The 21178-nt window shown below is 34.6% G+C and overlaps 1 protein-coding gene across 2 annotated transcripts in view; it reads right to left on the bottom strand.

The window, feature by feature from the left end:
* The window catches only part of MAGI2 (membrane associated guanylate kinase, WW and PDZ domain containing 2), a 1467795-nt gene that overhangs the window by 1445658 nt on the left and 959 nt on the right, over positions 1 to 21178 (bottom strand). The window lies entirely within an intron of this gene.

Here is a 21178-nt window from a genome sequence, read left to right as displayed (position 1 = left end):
ATGTATATCCCTGAAACCAATCCCACATCTACAATGCTTCATAAATTAAGGAAGTATTTTTCCATTCACAAAAGTATTTCTCCACCTTTTATTAAAAAAAATTATTCAACAGAACAGCTTTTGATCTTTTCCATTTGTTTGAATAAAATCCAATTTTTTAACATATAATAAATCTTGAACAAAAGCATTAAACTATAAGCCTTATTGACAAGTCAATAAATGAAAAAGCAATTTTTAAATTCTATTCTTTTTTTTGAGACAGAGTCTCACTCTGTCACCCAGGCTGGAGTGCAGTGGCATGTTCTCAGGTCACTGCAACCTCTGCTTCTCAGGTTCAAGTGATTCTCATCTCAGCCTCCCAAGTAGCTGGGATTTCAGGTGTGTGCCACCAAGCCAGGCTAACTCTTTTATATTTTCAGTAGAGACGGGGTTTCAACATGTTGGCGAGGCTGGTCTCAAACTCCTGACCTCAAGTGATCTGCCTGCTTTGGCCTCACCAAGTGCTGGGATTAGAGGCATGAGCCACCACGTCCAGCCAATTCCTATATATTCCTTAATAAAATGTATAAAGTTGTTTTAAAAATTGATCTTTCCTACTTTCAATATAGTTTTGTGCTATTTTGTTTCAGAAAGAAGCAAAAAAGGCAAAAGTAATTGGAAAAAATCTTTTGCATAAGTTTATTAGAGAATCTTCATTTTTCAGACATTAAAATTGACTCTTTTCTAATAAAAAAGTTGACTTTACAAGTTATAGTCAAGTTTTTATAATAGGAGTTATAACTTAAAATAAAAATTGCAGCCACTTAAAAGCTTTAAAAAAAAAATAAGATGGTGCTAATCAATGAAAAATGTTCCCATCAATGACTACTATTCAGAAGATTAGAAAAAACATGCCTTGTATTTAAGCTAATGGATTCAAAATGGAAAAACATAATATTCTGAAGAGGAATGCATGATGTAATTATTGCAAAGAATACATATGCCATTGACATAAATTAGTGTTTGCTAAATAGGAAATTTCCAGATTTTATTTTTTAAATATTCTATAAAATTTTGAAAATCTACACCAACAACTCAATCTCTTATATTCAGTTATTTATTTACTTTATTGTGATAAAATAAGGCTTTGTAGGATTTTTAGTTACCCTTCACAATTATAGCTACATGGGAAAAAATGACAAAAGAGGCAACTTCACAAAGTCAGCTTCTAATTTAATGCCTTTAGTCCCGGATTCCCTCTCCTTCTGAATCCTCAAGTTTACATAAAAACCTCAGAGAAAATTTATTCGAATGAGTTAAATCCTTAGAAGTTCTTATCAAGTCCTTTGTGTACTTAGTAACAGAGAAAAAGCTGTCTTCTGCCATAAAGTTACTAAAGAAACATGGAGAAACAAGGCAACTTAAGTGCACGTGTTTCTTGACTCCTTCTCAATTGCCAGTTCCACAACCCCCACATTCTGGGAGCACCAAGCACAGATTACATAAAAATCACCTAACCATCTCCAAGACTATCCCAGATATGTAACCAGCCATCTAACTATAAACACTGCTGGTATTGTAACATATACGTGTTTATAACCTCTACTTTTTCATATATTACATGTGCATGGAATATCACAGAACCCACCAAATATATCTCTATAGCTTCTCTAATAGAGGAGGACAATGGCTTAATCTATCAGAGCCAATGAAAAACATCTGCCTTCCAAACTATGCCATAGTGTTAAATAGTGTCTTGAATACACTTGGGTTTTTGTCTGCAATGCCAAAGAAGACCAAAATCCATATTAAATTGCTAACTTCAAGTATTAAAAGATGCCTTCTGCCGTTAAATAAAGACTGATAAGGTTGAATGTTAGCTTGAGAGAATAACCTATTCTTTTCTTTTCCTTTCTATATTTGCTTTTGCCAAACTTCACTCAGGCTGGAAATAATCATAATAATTGGAACCAGCAGAAAGAAATAGCTGATGCTGCTAGGCAAGATGAAATAAATATGCAACTCAAGTAATACTAAATATAAGCTCCACATGAGCATACTAGAATGAAACACCTGAGATAAGACAGCTCTTTGGAACCAAATCCCCAAGTTTACATTTTACAAGTAGATATTTTAGAAATGCAATATTTATAATGTACCTGGATTTCATTGAGTATAAACAAATAGTAGATTTATATCAACCATAGCAGTAAGACATTTCCTAAGGGAAAGAAAGAAGACAAAAATTTAATTTCTAAGAAAAATGTTCATATAAAGTGATAATATAATAAACTTTTAAGTTCTCAAAATAATATTTGTTCTAAAAATTCAGAAAGCAAAGACACATTGTTAGGGGATTTTTTTAACCTTTGGTATTTGTAGTATTTTATATTTCTTGTATTTTAATGCAGTTCTACTATAGTATTTTTATGGTTACCAATGGTGTACATGACACAATACTGAAAAGCAGAATAAAAAATGTTGTAACTCTTCTAAATGCTTATGATTTCAGCATGAAAATGAGCAATTAGTCTTGAAACATTTGAATCACTCTAAGATGGGAAGAAGGATAAGAAATGAATTCCATTTCTATCAGAAAATTTGAAGCTTTGAAAAGGGAAACTGAACTAGGAATGTGACATATTTGGGTACTATAACTGTCTGTGTTGCAGTTTGTGGTACCTATCTAGGGAATTGGTTCATTAATCCTTTAGACTCTGCGCTATTCTGTTTTAGCAATATAGCAAAGTGGTTAAGAGTGTAGACTTTTAAGTCAGGCAGCCACTTAGTACTGAGTGACCTCAAGCAATCTGTGTGACCTTAGGCAAGTAATGAACCTCTTTCTCCATAAGCTTCCTCATGTTTAACTAATATGATTTTAAAAATGCCTTACTCATAGAGTTAATGTGAGCCTTAAATGAGTGTAATTCCATGTGAAGTGGGACTTTTCCTGTTTTCCTGGAATGTAGCTAAGGCTTCAAAGCTGAAGACAATGGAAAACAAGCAAGTTACTAATCATATCCCTGGGCAAACCAGTTCAAAGACCATCACTCTCATCAGCCAAGGTAGAGAGACAAATGATCTGAAAAGGGGTTTTATGAAAAAGATGCCTTAAAATAATTGTAATAGCCAATGGAGTCTCATCTCACTTTTCCTCTTAGAAGAGAGGAACGTGTTGCATGCACAGAAGTGATCACTCAAAAAGCATCACTCCCACACTAACTGTTTGTTGAATTCTTGAAAGAATATAGTTGCCCCATGCTGATACCCACAAGCAAAGTGTGAGAGAGTTCTTGTAGAATTTGACAGCTTTTTCCATGAGCCTGAGGAATGTTCATAAGGATGGGGATTTATGCCTACTTCTTGGCAGAAGAATTCTGAAGGTGGGAACCTGAGTGGAGCTGCTCATGATATTTGGGAAAGAAGTGAGATGGCTGCATTTCCACTACATGGTAGGTCAGGGATGCCTGAGCTTTTCCTTGCTTTTCAGGAAAAACTAATACAAGTTCTCTTGAAGGGATGCTGCCCAAGAGGGTTGCCTGTTGGGTTAAGGGGACAGCCTCAGAAAGACCCTGGAGGTATAATGCAGTGGGAAGGAAATGAATTATAAGTGGTCAGGTTTAGTCTATTCACCTGTCAGAAAATGCTGCAATAGGCAGAGTGGGGTGTGCAAAGGTGATGAGAAAGGTGGAGTGTCTTTGAAGAACATACAAATATCATCCATAACAGAAAAGCAGCATCTGGATGCGTGACATAACAGAGGACACACATGGGAAGATTAAAGACAAATGGAGGAAGAAGCTTTTCCTTCTTTATTCTTATACCTCCTCATTCCTTGCCCTGACCTCAAGAGGAGACAGAAGAAGGTGAGGTTGGGAGAAGGTAGAGCAAATGGCAAAGAAACAGACCACACTAATCTCCCTTTTCACTGGTTTCTAGAGTTCAAAAGATGAGAGAATCTTTAAATTGAATGCAAGGTTAAAGTTTGTCTTCAGAATGGACTACATTTTTGTTTCATACCTAAAATTGAGACTATTCTGATACATGAAAGAAACAAATAGTTATGAGTTGGGCCAGCGATGCTGTCTAGAGGTAGGGCGATGGGGTCTGACAGGGTACATTTCAAGGCAGGAGTAGGTGAGAGAAAAATAATTATTTCTTATTTGCATCCTTTGAGCCAACCTGCTTAATAAACTGGTTACATGAGACAGTACATGTGACTAGAACATAATAAATGATCAGTGCAGTCTAGCTGGTATTACCATTATTAGATATTTCAGAATTGTTGTCCCTAAGTAAATTCAGCAATGTTTGCATTGCAGGGCTAAGTTAGACACGGACTCTCAAGTTCAGCATTAAAAAATGCAGAGATTCTCACATGAATAAATAAAATATAAGAAAATCAACTGATTTGTCTATCAACCAAACATATCAAAATATCAAGTATAACAAAAAAGGAAACAACATATTCCTAATACAAAAATGTATACTGTGATTTTTCTTGATGTAATAAACTTGTTTCTGACTACTCAGACAATCTAAAGGTATTTTTTAAGACGGATAGCACATGAATTCCATTTCATCACCAATTTACGATGAACTACTTAATCTATCACTTCTATATTTTCCTTAGTTCCCAAATAGAACAATTTTATTTTTCTAAAGCCTGAAACAAATCTTATACTAGATGAAAACCTCTCTTTCAGAGCTAAAAAAAGCCAGCTGAAGTCTCCCAATAAAGAAAATCTCTTATTCTAAGTAAATTTCTAAGGGGTCTTTTGATAGTGGAGATCTATGGTAATGTCATCCTGCCTCCATCATTAGTAGCCAAACTCTCTTAGATGAGATGTCGACGAGTAATTGACTCAGCATCCTAGCTTTCCACAGAGCTCATACTCTTTTGAATCACAGAAAGTATAGATTACACTTTCATCCATCATTAGTAGCCAAACTCTCTTAGATGAGATGTCGACAAGGAATTGACTCAGCATCCTAGCTTTCCACAGAGGTCATACTCTTTTGAATCACAAAAAGTGTAGATTACACACTGCTAAAGTATTTACCATGTAACTTTAAAATTAAACAGAAACAGATACTTTTTCACAACAGTTTCAGTGTAAGGACAAAAATGATATTTAAAAAACTAGGAAATATAATTTAGATGAGTTATGACCAAAAATGCATTTCAGAACAAAGTAGGGCATCATTATGCCCTATTTTGGGGAAAAAAAATCTTTATGCAAACTAAGTCTCACAATAGATGAGGTAAGCAGTGATCGCATTGCCAAAAATCTACCACAGCATAATACAGTGAACTTTCTGTAGTTTATTCAGAAAAATTATTTCAATTTTTTTAAAGTATTTTTTCAAGGATGGATGAGGTGTAGGTAAAAATGACTCTACTTATAATGTTTATAAGTTATGGAAAGAGGTTATTAAAGTGTGCGACGGTTAATCTTACTTGACTGGGCCATGGGGTCCCCAGCTATTTGGTCAAGCATTATTCTGGGTGTTTCTGCAAAAAAATTAACATTTAAATTGATATACTGAATAAAGCAAGTTGCTCTCCTTAATGTGGTGGGCCTCATTCAATTAGTAGAAAGTCTAAATAGAATTAAAATGACCTACTTCAAAAAAGGGAGACTTCCTCCTGCCTGCTTGCCTTCAAACTGGAAGATTGTTTTTTCTGCACGCAGACTCGAATTGAAGCATCAGCTCTTCCTGGCTCTCAAGCTTCCTGGTCTTTGGACTGGAACATAACATCAGTGTTCCTGGGTCTCCACATTGTTAACTTATACTGCAGATCTTAGGACATAATAGCTTTCAGAACTGTATGAGTAAATTCCTTATAACTATCAGTTAATCCTAGTTTCCTGGTAGTTTTGTTTCTTTGCAGAACCTTAATGTGTCTCAAATAAGTCAAGTGTTACAGAGAAAGAGAACTTTTGACATTTATTCATTCAATGAATGTTTTCAAAGACATTCTACATATTTTAAGGCATTATGCCAGGTATTAGAGAAACAAATATGAATTAAATGCTGCCTGTCCTTGATGAGTTCCAGGTCTAGTTTAAATGACATGTTTGAAAACTTCATTGGCAAATCATTGTTATGTACAAAATAAGTGCATAATTTGTTGGGATATGAAGAATTAGGAGAATCTGGATCTAATTCTTACATACCAATTCTGGATAAAATAACTGAACTTTCAGACACTGGGTTATAAATGCCATTCTTTTAATTTATAGCACAATTTGTAGGACATACAGTTTAAAATACTCCACACTTCATTTCTGGGACTTTGAACTGAGAAGGTACCTATAAAAAGTTTTTTATTCCATGCTCATGAATTCGCAGAAATAATGTAATTAAAATATGCATACCAACAAGAGCAATCTACAGATTCAATGCTATTCCTATCAAACTACCAACATCATTTTTCTCATAATTAGAAAAAAATCATCTTAAAATTCATCTGAAACCAAAAAGGAGCCTGAATAGCCAAAGCAATCCTAAGCCAAAAGAACAAAGCCAGAGGCATCACCATTACCTGATTTCAAACTACACTATAAGACTACAGTAATCCAAACAGCATAGATTTGCTATGTGTCTAGAAACAGACACACAGACCAATGGAAAATAGTAAAGAACCCAGAAATAAAGCTTCACACCTATACCCAACTGATCTTCAACAAGGTTGACAAAAATAAGCACTGGGGAAAGGACTCCCTATTCAATAAATGGTGCTGAGATATTGGCTATCTATACATGATAGAATGAAAATGGACCCCTATATATTATCATATACAAAAATTCAGTCAAGATGAATTAAAGATTTAGATGTAAAGTCTGAAACACGGAGGTTGCAGTGAGCCGAGATCACGCCACTACACTCCACCTCGGGTGACAGAGCAAGACTCCGCCTCAAAAAAAAAAAAAAAAAAAAAAAGTCCTTGAAGGAAAGCTAATAAATATGCTTCTGGACACGAGCCTTGACAACGAATTTATGACTAAGTCCTCAAAGGCAATCACAACAAAAACAAAAATTGTCAAGTGGGACCTAAGTCAACTAAAGAGCTTTTGCACAGCAAAAGGAACTATCAACAGAGTAAACAGACAACCTAAAGAATAGGAGAAAATATTTGCAAACTATGTATCTGACAAAGGACTAATATCCAGAACCCATAAGGAACTTGAACAACTCAACAAGCAATAAACAAATAACCCCATTAGAAACTGGGCAAAAGACATGAACAGGCATTTCTCAAAAATAAACAAGTGGCCAAAAAACGTATTAAAAATACTGAGCAGGACTAATCTTCAGAGAAATGCAAATAAAACCACAATGATATATCATTTCACACCAATAAGAATGGTTACTATTAAAAAGTAAAAAAATAACAGATGCTGGCGAGGTTGTGGAGAAAAGGAAATATTCACATACTGTTGGTGGGATTGTAAATTAGTTCAATCCCCATGGAAAGCAGTTTGGAGAATTCTCAAAGTACTAACAATAGAATTTCCATTCAACCCAGTCATCCCATCATGGGTATACACCTAACAAAAATAAATTGTTCTATCAAAAAGATACCTGAATGCATATGTTCACTGCAGCACTAAACACAATAGCAAAGCCATGGAATCAACCTATATTCCCATCAATGGTGAACTGGATAAAGAAAATGTGGTACATATACACCATGGATTACTATGCAGACATGAAAAAGAACAAAATAATGTCCTCTGCAGCAACATGGATGCATGGAGGCCATTATCCTAAGAAAATTAATGCAGAAACAGAAAACCAAATACCACATATTCTCACTTATAACTGGAAGCTAGACATTGGTACACATGGACATAAACATGGGAACAATAGACACTGGGGACTACCAGAGGCAGGAGTGGGAGAGGGGACAAGGGTTGAGAAACTACCTGTTGGGTACTATGCTAACTACCTGAGTGATGGGTTCAATAGTACCTCAAACCTCAGCATCACACAACATATCCTTGTAACAAACCTGTAGCAGAATCTAAAATAAAATTTGAATTTTTTTAAATAAGACATTTTTCTTTTTAAAAAAATTGAAATTACATATCTTTAAGGTGTACAGGATGGTTATATATATATATATACACACACACACACATATACACACATACATATATTAGTAAACTAAGCTTTCAAAAAGATATATAGTCTCACTATTGCCATATAAAAATAACTGAATAATTTTGTATGTCAGAGGAAAGTAACTCATTACCAACATAGTACTCAATGAGGAATTCTTAGTACAACCTAGAGAAGAGATTGTTTCAAAATTTGCTCCAAGTATAGCCTAGAATGTCACAGCAATGGGCAAGAAGGTTGTTCTCAAATTAGCACTTTACAGAATCAAAAACTGGGGTATTGTTCAGGTTTTGTGGCCTTTAAGATTGAAACCATATAACTGATAAAAGCAGCATTGTCCAAGACAGAATTCTTACTATTATCGTTTGTATCTGACTTGCTAATAAAGTAAAAATGTTATCTTTAGTGTTTATAAATGATAAATTAATAGTCTGTATATATGATGAATCAATTCCATATGCTACACATTCAGAAGAACTCGATTTAAGAAGATTGGTTTGTATGTTATTATAAATGTATGTCCTCCTCTTTCCCTATTAGAAATACTAAGTAAAAAAGAATATATGTGCAGGCATGTTAAATATAGGCATCCCTCAAATTTCCACTCTTGGTCTCTTCTCATTTTCAATGCTCTTCTAATGGACTACAGCCCTTTGCCAGCTATTAAAGCTGTTTTACAGCTATTATTGTAAAAACAATGAATCTGAACTCTCTATACTGAAGGTCCAAAAATCCTGTGAGCTCTAGATATATGTGACCAACAATGTTTGCCAATGAGAAACATGCCATCTGCCAGGCACCTCAAACACATTATACGAGCAGGCACTCGTTATTCTCCACGCACTGTGTTCTTTAATACCAACTGGAGCAAAATGAAATAAGAAAATCTCCTAAAAATATAAAATAGGCCATTTCTAACTTAATTTTGTTAACTCACCATCTTTAATTCCAATGCCTAATCTAAATTGTTTTAAGTAAAATATCGGTTATAACTATCTTATGAATAGTTATGTGCATATATTACTTATGCACTAAGAACCACAATATTCTGAAATATTGTGGAAATAGCGTGCTACTACTTCTGCAGTTCTCAGAGATAACAATTTTCTTTTTCTAGAACAGCTAAAGCCATTTCTCCTGTACATTAAATTTTAATCTTTGCAGTTAATGGCATCTTCATCTCCTTCACACACCTAGCCCTAAGTCAGAAACCTGAAAGTCATTTTTGCCTAGTGCCTCCCCTTCACCACTACCTCCCATTCCAATGAATATAAATTTTACTCATACCATTCTTAAATATGTTTCAAGCTCACCTCCTCCCTCCGTTCCTAGTACTGATGCCAAAACTTAAGCGTTGCTCTCAGTTTCTTCTCCCATCCATAAATAACTGAAATCAAATTTTCTCCCTTTCCCAATCCCTCCCATGAAACAAAACAAAAAACAGAAACCCCACCACTTTATGTTTCTCCTTTGCCTAAACACCTTCAGTGGTTTTAACTACCTACTTATAATGTCCATAATGTTCAGGTTTCTAAGTAAGGCCTTCCTTGATATGGCTCCAAGTTTCCTTTCTGGAAAAATTCTCGGTTGCCTCCAGAAGTGCTCAGTTACCGCTTTCCTTGGCCTCATTGGTCTATATTTATTTTCCTACCCAGAGCAGATCATCTTTTCCCTCTCCCACCTTGGGTCACGCTCTTCTCTCTGCTTCCCACACCTCCCTTCTTTAATCCCTACTCAAGCTTTAGAGACAATCTCAAAGATATCTTATTCTATGCAGCACTCCCCAGCTCCACTTGCTGTCTTCCATCTCTAAACAATGTTTTCAATAGAATTGCAGTAAGCATTTTACAAAACATTCCACCTGTCCTATCTTCTTGGATTCTAATAACCACCCTCTAACATGAGGAGACTGAGGCTCAGAAAATGTTGGTCCCATCATAAGGAAGTGATAGCAATGGACTTGGAGCTGAAATTCAATTAAGTCTTCAGACTCCAAGATCCACACTCTCTATATTATACCCCTCTGCTTCCTCCTGTCCCTCCTATGTGCTGTAAAGGTAGTAATGTTTACTTCTGTACCATCACACTGAGCACAGTGTTTTAAGGTTTGCTTTGTATATTTTTGCCTCTCCTTCTACTCTGCATTCTTAGAGGGTAGAATCTGATCCTTATTAACATTTTAATGCCAGGACCCAGCTTTAGCATGACATAAAACAAAAAATAATGAATTATTTATTCAATTAATCAAAGGATCTTAATTTGCTAGAATATTTTTATCTTGATGGAAGAAAGTAAATTTGTGAGACAAATACAGAAATTAAAGTTCAAGTCTCTTCCATCATAACACACATACAAGCACACACAACTCCTACCCCTCCTAACCATGTATCTTCTTACAGAACAATTATCCATTACCCCATACTACTAAGCAAGTTTCTTGAAGGAGTGGTATGCATATATGATTTCCAGTTTTTTCCTTCCTATTCATTCTTCAACCCTGTGACATGTGGCCATCCACTCCCCTGAAATAGCACCAATAAAGATGATCTTCATTTTTGCCAAATGCAATGGAAACATTTCAGAGCTCATCTTTCTAACCATTTCTGCTTTGCTTGGCAGTACTGACCACTCACTCGACATTAAGAATGCTCTTAGTTCAGTCTTAGTTTCCTTCCTGGGATCCCCTGGCTTCTCCTCAAACTTAGATATCACAGCATTTCTTTGTTCTTTTTTTTTTTTCTTCTTTATATGCTCTTACTGGAGAGTCTCATAATAAGTTAATGGATTCTAGCCCTGGAAAAATGGAGTTAGAACACTTTGATGAGTCAGTTTATAGTTACATGCACTCCTGGGTCAATAGCACAGACATTTGTAAACACTGTATAATTTCAAAAATATTTCAAGTTGGATTTTGCATGCATTGTTGGTATATTTTTGTGGCTGGTTTGCTTTCTTGATTATGTTCTATTTTGGATAATTTTAAAATGAATTTGTGTTCCTACATATTACTTCAGAATGGTAAAAAATTTCTTGAGTCCTACCAGAGCAAAATTCAGTGAGGTAATGGAGACATGCCTAGAATTTGACTGAGCTTATGTAGCTGGAAAATACATCATGATGTATTCTCCAAGATTACTCCTTATCTTGGTAAAGATGCTCCTTATATTGGTAAAGAAGATCTTTACCAATATCTCCAAAACAATAAAATAGGAATAAAACATATTTTTCCATTCCTATAATTCATAGTTATATAAATAGGTTTGTATAAGTAAAAATTATTTTGACTGTAAGTAACAGAAAACCAAATGTAAATGGCTTAAACATCTTGTCTACTGTATTATTCTCTCAATAACAAGGAGATCAGAGATAGTGCTAGTCCTAGCTTCATTATTTCAGCAGTTCTTAAGGAGCCAGTAGCTTTTCCTCATTCTGTTCTGCCATCCTCCACCTTTCGGCTAGCTCTCTTCACGATCGCAACATGACTACTCTGGCTTCAGTCATCACCGCCATGTGGAGCAACTTTTGTAGGCAGAAAAGTAAATAGTCTTTTGTTGAATTTTATCTGAAGAACTAAGAAATTTCTCAGAAAGTCCACAAGGGAATTTACTTTTCCTTACTTAGAATTGGGTTATAAGCCATTTCCTAAACTAATAACTGGTGAAGAGACGGAATTACCTTGCTTGATTTAATCTAGTTCCTTCCCGTGGTATGGGGTCATTCTGATATGAAACACTTACCAGTGTTATCAACATGTGGATAGTTGAACAAAACTGGCGTTTTGATACTAAGAAAGTAGGGGAGGAGGAGAAGAAATTCATTCCAGGTAGACAACCAACAATTTCTTTAGTAACTAAATTTGTGTTTTTCTAAGTTCTATCTGAAAAGATACTCAACTGAAGCAAAGCATCTCCCTAGTCAATGTTAAAAGTGTCAATTTCCCCAATCATACAAGGCATCATGGATTTTATATCAGTCAATGAAGACTTTCCAGTTAATTTTAAAAGGGAGATTTGAGATAAGAATATACAAAGGCATTTTATTGATTCAGTTTAGCATACTGTTTGGGCTAGCAAATATATTAAATTTATACAGTTTTATATTTCATTTATAGTATATATGTATTTTACAAATTCCTTTTTTCAAGCCAGATACACAGACAGTATTTTGCACATTCATATATAGTATGTACTCCATAATGAATCTGACATAAGGAAAATGATGTTAAATTTAAAACATTAATGTAATTCAAAATATTATATTCTTCATTTTATAGCAAAATCTTGTGGGATCCTTTCCACTTAAACTTAGTTTTAGTTTTTCTTTACATTTTTGATTTCTCACCAAAGCAATGCCAGTACTTGTGCTTTAGTTAAACACTTATAAATTAGACATCATTTAACTTATTTTTAATAATTATTTTAATAATTTCAATATACCATATATTCATATTATTGAATGCAGGTCTCTCATTTTACTCTGAGGCATTTAAACAAATAAAAATGTAAACCATTCTGCAAATGTGTTATCCAGTTCATGAATAAGTATGTACCTTGTCCCTGCCTCTTCTTTTGTAACATTAATATAAGGTTATTATCCTGCGCATTGTAACATTAATATTAGGATATTATCCTGTACATTGCAACATCAGCACATTAGTTTGTACATTATGTGGTCCACCAGCCACTTTGCAATATAAATAAAAATGACCAAAATCCAAACTTTTAAATCTGACTTCTTTTTATCCCTTATCAACAACTAATATATACAACACATAGAAATCATTTAGGTGCTTTATTTCATTATGTCTTCATGGACTCTCATTATCAGAGTTAATGAGTTAAAAATATCACTCACAATTGAAAATTGATGGGTGACTATGCAAGCTTTTCAGATTGATTTGTCACATATGGAATAGTTTAATGTAACTGCTTTCCCTAAAATAAGGCTATATCCTCACATACATAAGTGCCTTTCTGAGACTAACTATTTAAAAGCTGGCACTGAACCTTAGTGTTTGAAGTGTATGTGTGTGTGTGTGTGTGTGTGTGTGTGTGTGTGTGTGTGTGTGTGTGTTGTATTCCATGTATCCAAAGATGCGGAACAAATTTGTTGTTCACTAGGGTGACTCCCACACTAGACTGAAGAAGAGCAAAGCATAGGAACTTCCAACTAAAGAGAAAAAGGAGATCCAACTATAGATACTGTTTCAGAAGAAACACTAAGAAAGAGGAATTGAGAATTTTAACTGCTAGTAGGTAATAGCATCTTTGATAAAGCTTTTGCTTTCCAGAAGAGGGAAACACTTTTCTTCTGATTATTCAGCCTTCACTCTTCACACAAACAAAATGTCTACTCCCTAAGTATATGACTTGCTAGAATGGTAAGATTACCATCATCTATGTTCAGGGTGTTTTTAGAAATAAGCCAAGACTTTTGGAAGATTTTAGTGACCCTCCAAGCCTAAATACTTGCTATGTTTTGAAGAAACTTTGTCTAGCAAAGAGTTCAACATCTTTACATCATAGACTGTGAAAGAAAAAAAAGGAAATTAGGTATTGCAGATCAGAATGCTTCACAAGGCTGGGCACGGTGGCTCACACCTGTAATCCCAGCACTTTGGGAGGCAGAGGTGGGCAGATCACTTGAGGTCAGGAGTTCAAGACCAGCCTGGCCAACATGGTAAAACTCCGTCTCTAGTAAAAATACAAAAATTAGCCAGTGTGATGGTGGGTGCCTGTAGTCCCAGCTACCTGGGATGCCGAGGCAGGAGAATTACTTGAACCCAGGAGGCAGAGGTCTCAGTGAGCAGAGATGGTGCCACACTATACTCCAACCTGAACCTTAGTGTTTGAAGTGTGTGTGTGTGTGTGTGTGTGTGTGTGTGTGTGTGTATTCCATGTACCTAAAGATGCAGAAAAAATCTGTTGTTCACTAGGGTGACTCCCACACTAGACTGAAGAAGAGCAAAGTGAGACTCCTCAACAAACAAATAAAACAACAACAAAAAACTTCACAAAAAGCAACAATGGACATTTCATATTTCTGAAACTTATTGGTGTTTACAAAATCCAGCTAATCAGATTTGACAAGTTTAAGGTATGTCACTAGATTAAGCTGTGAGTTTCTATAGCACTTATTATCCTCTGCCTAGCAACACAAAATATTCATATAAGCAACAATACTCACTTGTAAAATGCAAAATGTTAAAAATGTATGTAATTGTTTTTGTATTATTTTTACTCAGACATTCTCTGTGATCTATTAAGTGACAATGTAAAGTATAAACAGTTTTTGTGCTACTCTTGGTCCATGGCATTATAAATAATTCAATTTATATTGGTATTGGGAAACTTACTTTTTAACAAACATCTTCAAACACAATGTAATATAAAAATAGATTTTTAAATATACATTTTGATTTTTAATAAAATAGTTATGTTTCTTTCTACTTCATTTCACAAAGTCACTTAATAAAATCCATGGTATTTACAGAAAAATTCCTGATGTTATATGCATGTGTTTTACTATAAGGCAGTTATGAGGTTGATAAAATTTCTTCCACAAATTTTTTCATTAGAAAATTCAACACAGACAAAATCTCTTTTACTTTGTACTATAAAGGTTTATTTTTTTCTTCTGTAACATATCTGTGAATGATATATCCGAAGTATGTATTTAGGCTTAAACTGCCATGGTTTTGACAGTGATTTTTTTTTTTTTTAAGTAAGCCACAATAAATAAAAATGGCACAAAACCTCATAAGGATTCATGTAACGATTACATGGAGAAATTATTTTCCCAGGTAGAGCAAGCCATCTAATTATTTCAAATATTGAAACAAATCTAGTCATTCATATAAATCATCTACTCATTAGCCTAATGGATCTTTGAAAGTATATCAATGGGCGTCAGTCACGGTGGCTCACTCCTGTAATCCTAGCACTTTGGGAGGCTGAGGTGGTGGATCATGACCTCAGGAGATCAAGACCATCCTGGCTAACACGGTGAAACCCTCTCTTTACTAAAAATACAAAAACATTAGCTGGGCGTGGTGGTGGGTGCTTGGAGTCCCAGCTACTTGGGAGACTGAGGCAGGAGAATGGCGTGAAACTGGGAGGCGGAGCTTGCAGTGAGCCCAGATGGTGCCACTGCACTCAAGCCTGGGCGACAGAGCAAGACTCCATCTCAAAAAAAAAAAAAAAAAAAAAAAAAAAAAAAAAAAAAAAAGTATATCATTGGGATGCAATTGGGTTAATATTCAATAACTTATCAAAGAAGGAAACTTTTATTGTTTCTTCCAGACCACTCAAAACAGTCAACAACATATATTAAACTTAACACAAATTTTAACTTTAAAAAAAATTCTCAATATGAAGTTCTTTTACAGAGTTGACAAAGATGTCAGTAAGATGTAATAATAAAAGCAATTTGTATTAATTATCTATGATGATATGGACATTGTACTATATTTTTTAGCAGAAGTATGTCCCTATGCAAGTCTTTAATTAACAATGTAAATTCAGCAATTATGATCTTATTAGTAAGTTTTCTACATAAGATGATTTACTTTTATTAAAGGAAATATAACAAATACTAGAGACAGAAGAGAGCTGAGAATAGAATGGAGTAAGTAATAATAAAGTCACAATACTAAGAAAGTTATATGTTTGTTGTCATAATATACAGCCAGATTATCGCTAGGAGAGATTTTTAGAAATTAATATTGAACCCTGGAGCTTCAAGGTAGATGTTTCCATTGAATCATAAAATAGGATTAATTCAACTAAAAATCATGGGGGAGCTAGCAGTGGAAGTATTGTTGGCTTGTAACAGTATTAATACAGAGACTTATTTGACTTATTTATATTGCATTACTTTCATACCAAGTATAGAAATACTATAAAATAGTATTTTAATAGTACTATAGTACTTTAATAGGATTTAAATAGTATTTAATGGTATTTTAACAGTAGCATAAGATACTACAAAATAGTATAGTATAAAATACTATAAAATGCAGTACAAATTGCATTTTTACTTATTTACATTGCAATACTAACAAATGCAAAGTATTCTTTTTGCTGAATTTGATGCATTTCTTCATTATACATTGTTGACTGTGAACACTTATGAATTAACTGTTTTATTATTGTTATCTTTATGAGGTGCTTAATTTCTAGCTGAGAAGTAAAAGTTCAACAGTATGATACTTACTCTCAACTACAATGATGTATTAATATAAGAAGTATAAACTCTTAAACTTAAATTAATAAATTCTAATAGGATTTCTATGTTGTCAAGTTTAGAGTAAATAATTCAATATATTCACCAATTCTTTGGGAGTAAACACATGGGGTATGAAGAAAATAAATTACTATGTAAAAATAAACTATGTCTAAAGTATAAAATAAATACAAAATAGCAGATGTTTACATGGAAAGGCAGGATCAGTGGGAGTTATTTTTAAAAGGTGAAAATATGTTCCATTGTATTTATTGATATTATCCTTCAAATAAATTCTTTTCAAATAAAATATTTATTTCATTATGCATAAAAACCTTAAAATACAACTTGCAAATTACTCTGTATTAGTCAATCATTTCATATTTTTCAGTTAATGTGAATTGAGTAAAATATCTTGAAAATTAAAAACACCTCATAATGTCACTAGCTCAAAATGACCAATATGTTTGCAATAGCATTTACTAAAATCTACATAATGCTTGTCACCTGCCAGACACTATACGATTTAAATACATAACTTATCTAATATTCTTAAGGTACCATTACTACCCCAGGTTAGTTATCTTGTTCATATAGCTAGCACTAACTGACATACTCAGGAATCAAAACTAGGTGGTCTACTTAGGAGAGTGTACCTTTAACCATTGCTCTACCCCACCTTCTGAGGAAAATGATTCTGCCAGGGTCTGCTATATATTTGAAAATCATTACTTAAACTATAATCAATCAGAGATGTCAAGTGTGAATATGCTTTTCTCATTATGAAAGTGAATTTGTGAGTTACAAGCAATGAAAAGGAAAGTGAGCATAATAAACGTGCCAAAAGATTAAACAGTTCAAATGTCAAGAACAGAGATAGTACAGATAAAAAGCAAATAATCATATTTAACATTTGAGGTCATACCATTTAAGTTATCTACACCTACCAAAAAACTACATTGATATCACTTATAAATTATGCTCCAAGAGAACTGTCTCATTAACCTTGTTAAAAACATTAATGGTACTTTATTTGTAAAATAATAAACTCATCAAAATGTTTAAACAATGTTATTGTTTATTAAACAATACTATTCATATATCTCACATTTTTATGGAAAAAAGTCAATCTTTACAGAAAATTTGACATAATTTGTTTTTACCTTTTCAAATACAAAGAAGTATAGAGATTTGACTCTATTATTTTAGCCTGAAGTCAGTCAAGAAGAAAGTATGACTCTTAATAAATGTGGATCTACTTTCCTTTGAAGGTATCTTTGAAAGGAGCAGTAGGAGGGAGAGCAATGTAGATCTTCTCTAAAACTGAATTTCAAAGGATTTATTTGGCCCATCTTCCACATGGGAAGAATTAGAATTTTTTTTTTTTTTTTTTTTTTTTTTTTTTTTTTTTTTTTGCCTTTTATTTCCCATTGTGAGATCCTAAATGGGAAAATAAGTCCAGGTTATGTAGGTCTTTATGCGGTATTACAGGCATTAGCAGCCATAGTGCAAGGAATGTAGGACACAAAGGCCTGTGTAACTGGCTGCTGTGAACTTTAGTGGCAAACCTTAAAAAAGGGAAAAGAAAAAGGAAAGAAGACCTTTAGCACTTCCATATAGATCTCAACATCACTCAAAAAACTTTCTTCAACTGGGTCTGATGCATTAATGAGATCATAGAATTACTGCTAATTTAGCATTACATCCTTTGGTGCAGAAAGTTTATTATTATAAATAAAATGCCATCATTCATAAAAAGTAATTGGGTGTGACAATAAGCCATATTTTAATATGTGGTTTATTACTGTGTGGATTAAAAGCAGAAAGCTTAAATTAAAAAGAGAATTCCTTGAATTTAATTAAACAGTTTTAAAAATTGTTTTGCAGGTATTTAAACAGTGTAGAAACACTATGATATATATATATATACTATGTAATATGTCTTAAAATCCCAACAACTCACCTCCTTTTAAAATTATGACAGATTAAAATTATGATAACTGTAATGTAAAATTAGGCAAACAAGTGAATAAAAATTGAGTAAATAATGCAATTTTACCTGGTGCACTTAGTAACAATATTCTTATTATTCAAATATTATCTTTTCTTTATAAAATCTTCCTTAAACTATGATATGCATGTAGTTTCTGTATAATACCCAATGTTGGAATGAATATTCAAAAATCAATCTCATTAATGTTTTAAAAATGCAACTGCTAAACAAACATGGTTAAGTTTTTCAGCTATGCTAGTTTTTTGCCTCTCTCAAAATATAACTACTGGGCCAAGAATTTCTAAATGATTTTCCAGTAAAAGACATCTGTATTGAAACCTAAGACACACAGGCACTATAGTAAAGCTTCTGAAATTTTCATTTTATAATCATAAATAAAATTAATCTATGATTTAACAAGGAAAAGATTAGAATAGCAATATGAATCATATTTAAAAGAAAGTACAAGAGAATTACTTAGTCCACACAAGGTAAAAGGAACTTTTTTTTGTTTTGTTTTTTGTCAATAGTGATTCAGGAGATGAATCGGGTTCCTATGGGTTTCTGTGAATATCATTATACAAATTTATCATCAATGAACCAGTGAAGCACGAAATAGGGTTAATATAGAATGAAAAGAGAGTTTCTCCTCAATATATCACTTTATAAGCATATATTCTAGTTTTAAAAGCAATAATCTTCCACATAAAATTCAATACAAGAGTGATCACAGACCACATTAGATCGAATTATGGCAGGATTCAAATAATATCGAATCCAGGTCCTCATCTTATATAGGAATCCGTGGCATATGATCATTTCAGCTTCTTCATGGATACCCACAATGATGGGAACTTCATCACAGGGTGCTCACAAATTGTTGGAAAACTCTGTTAGAAAGCTCATGATTTAATCAAAGTAAAGCGGCTTCATCCTTTAAAATTTCTCATAGATTTATCACCATTTTGTCCTGTGGGCTATCACAGGATAGTCAGAATTCCTTTTCTTACCTGATAGCTTTTCGCTATTTAATGATAGCTTTTATTCTCACTTCTCCAAGTTAAGTCCACTGCGTTTCATAGAATACATCTATAATACACAATAATCTTTCTTTCTCTTTTGAATTTACTCTTTGCTAATGTGAGTTTGCCAACATCCTCCTCAACCAGGCGTGCTCAGAATTGAACACAACATTTAAGATGTGGTGATCATTGCAAACTATAATAGGGCATCCCTTTGTAGGACTCTATTAAGTCCAATTTAATAACACTTAACTTTTGCAGCCATGTTCCACGACAAATACCAAGCATTTGGCCAACAAAACGATGCTCATTAGTTGCGTAGTGGACTTTTTGTACCCAAAGATCTTAACATTTATATCTATTCCTATAAGGTATTATTTTCACGTCGAACATGTTAACATGAAGCTTTGTATTTGAACCTTAGGTATCTTATCTTCAAAAATATCAAGATACTCTATTTTCTTTTCTACCAAACTCATATCCCTTCAGTGTTGTATAGTATGGAGCTACGTTGACTTATAATAGCTATCTCAATTAATTAATACTCTTAATACTCAAGAATCCCCAAGAAAAACATTTTCTTGTATGGCAATTTACATTTGAGAAATTTTGTCCAAGACTCCTTTTTCTCTTGTTTACTTTAAAACAAGTTTTTTAGAGAATAATTTTACAGTGCAGTACATCTCCGTAAGAGCGTTTCTTGGTAGTTGATCACGATTAAGTGGCAAAATGCAGGTAATGACATGCTCAATTCCACCTTTGAGTAAGGACAAACAGTGTAACATCGACGACAACAACAACAACAAACCCTTAGGCTGATATGCCTGTGCCACAAATATCCATACATACCGCACATGAATTGTGCAGTGAGGAAAAAAAAAAAAAAAAAAAAAAAAGCTACTACTTTATTCTACTTAAAGTTGTCCTCTATTCAAACTTTTATCTCACTCTTCTCTCCTTCTGCACCATAATTTTCTTTCAAGCAAAGACAGAGAGTTCTGGATGATTCCAGTCTCTCCAAATCTACATCACAGCCTCCAATCGAGGTTCTTTAAAGTCAGGTTGGAGCTGAGGGAGCCTGGGCTGGAACCAGCAAGGGTTTCATCCAGCTCCTCCTCCAAAACACGCCCCCCAAATCGGAGCCAGAGGAGAGCCCAACCACAGAGAACTTCCACTCTATGAGGGCAACCTCTGAGTAAAGTCCTGCCTACAACCATTCATCTCCTCCGACCCCCGCCCAGCACTAGACCGCGCTCCTAGCACCGCGCCTTCTTCCGGAGCCTCCTCCGCTGGGCTGGCTAGGGGTGAGCGCAGGGGTTAGTCAGTGCGCACGTGACGCGCGATGCCCACATGACAAGACCGTGGGCGGGGGAGGGGGACAGCGGAGCGAAGAAGGGGAAAAGTTACAGAAGACCCGTCAAATCGCCCAAAGCAATTTGTCTCTTCCCTTCCTCGCCAGCAGTGGCTCACGGATCCCTAAGGGACAGCTGGGAACCCAGGCGTCTCCAGCCCAGCCCCAGAAACGCTGGACGCAGTTCTCCGCTCACCCCACCACCCTCTCTTCCCAGACCCGCTGGTGATGCCGCTGCACCCTAAAGTTGCTCCTTCCTTCTTTCTCTCCCTTCCTCCCTTTCCTTGTTTCTTTCTTTCCTTCCTTCATTCCCCAAAAGCTCTTCATCCACTTAGGGTGATGCCACTGACGCACATTCAATTTGCCCCAGGATCTCTGAGGAGGTCAGACCAGGCCGAGCACCTTCCAAAGGGGAGGGTCTAACTGAGCAAACAAAGTTGCACGCCACACCGCAACCTGCCCCTCCCCTCCCTTTAGCC

Source organism: Macaca mulatta, chromosome 3 (assembly GCF_049350105.2).
Source record: "Macaca mulatta isolate MMU2019108-1 chromosome 3, T2T-MMU8v2.0, whole genome shotgun sequence".
In the NCBI taxonomy this organism is placed as follows: Eukaryota; Metazoa; Chordata; class Mammalia; order Primates; family Cercopithecidae; genus Macaca; species Macaca mulatta.
This window is presented reverse-complemented; position numbering and strand designations above follow the sequence as displayed.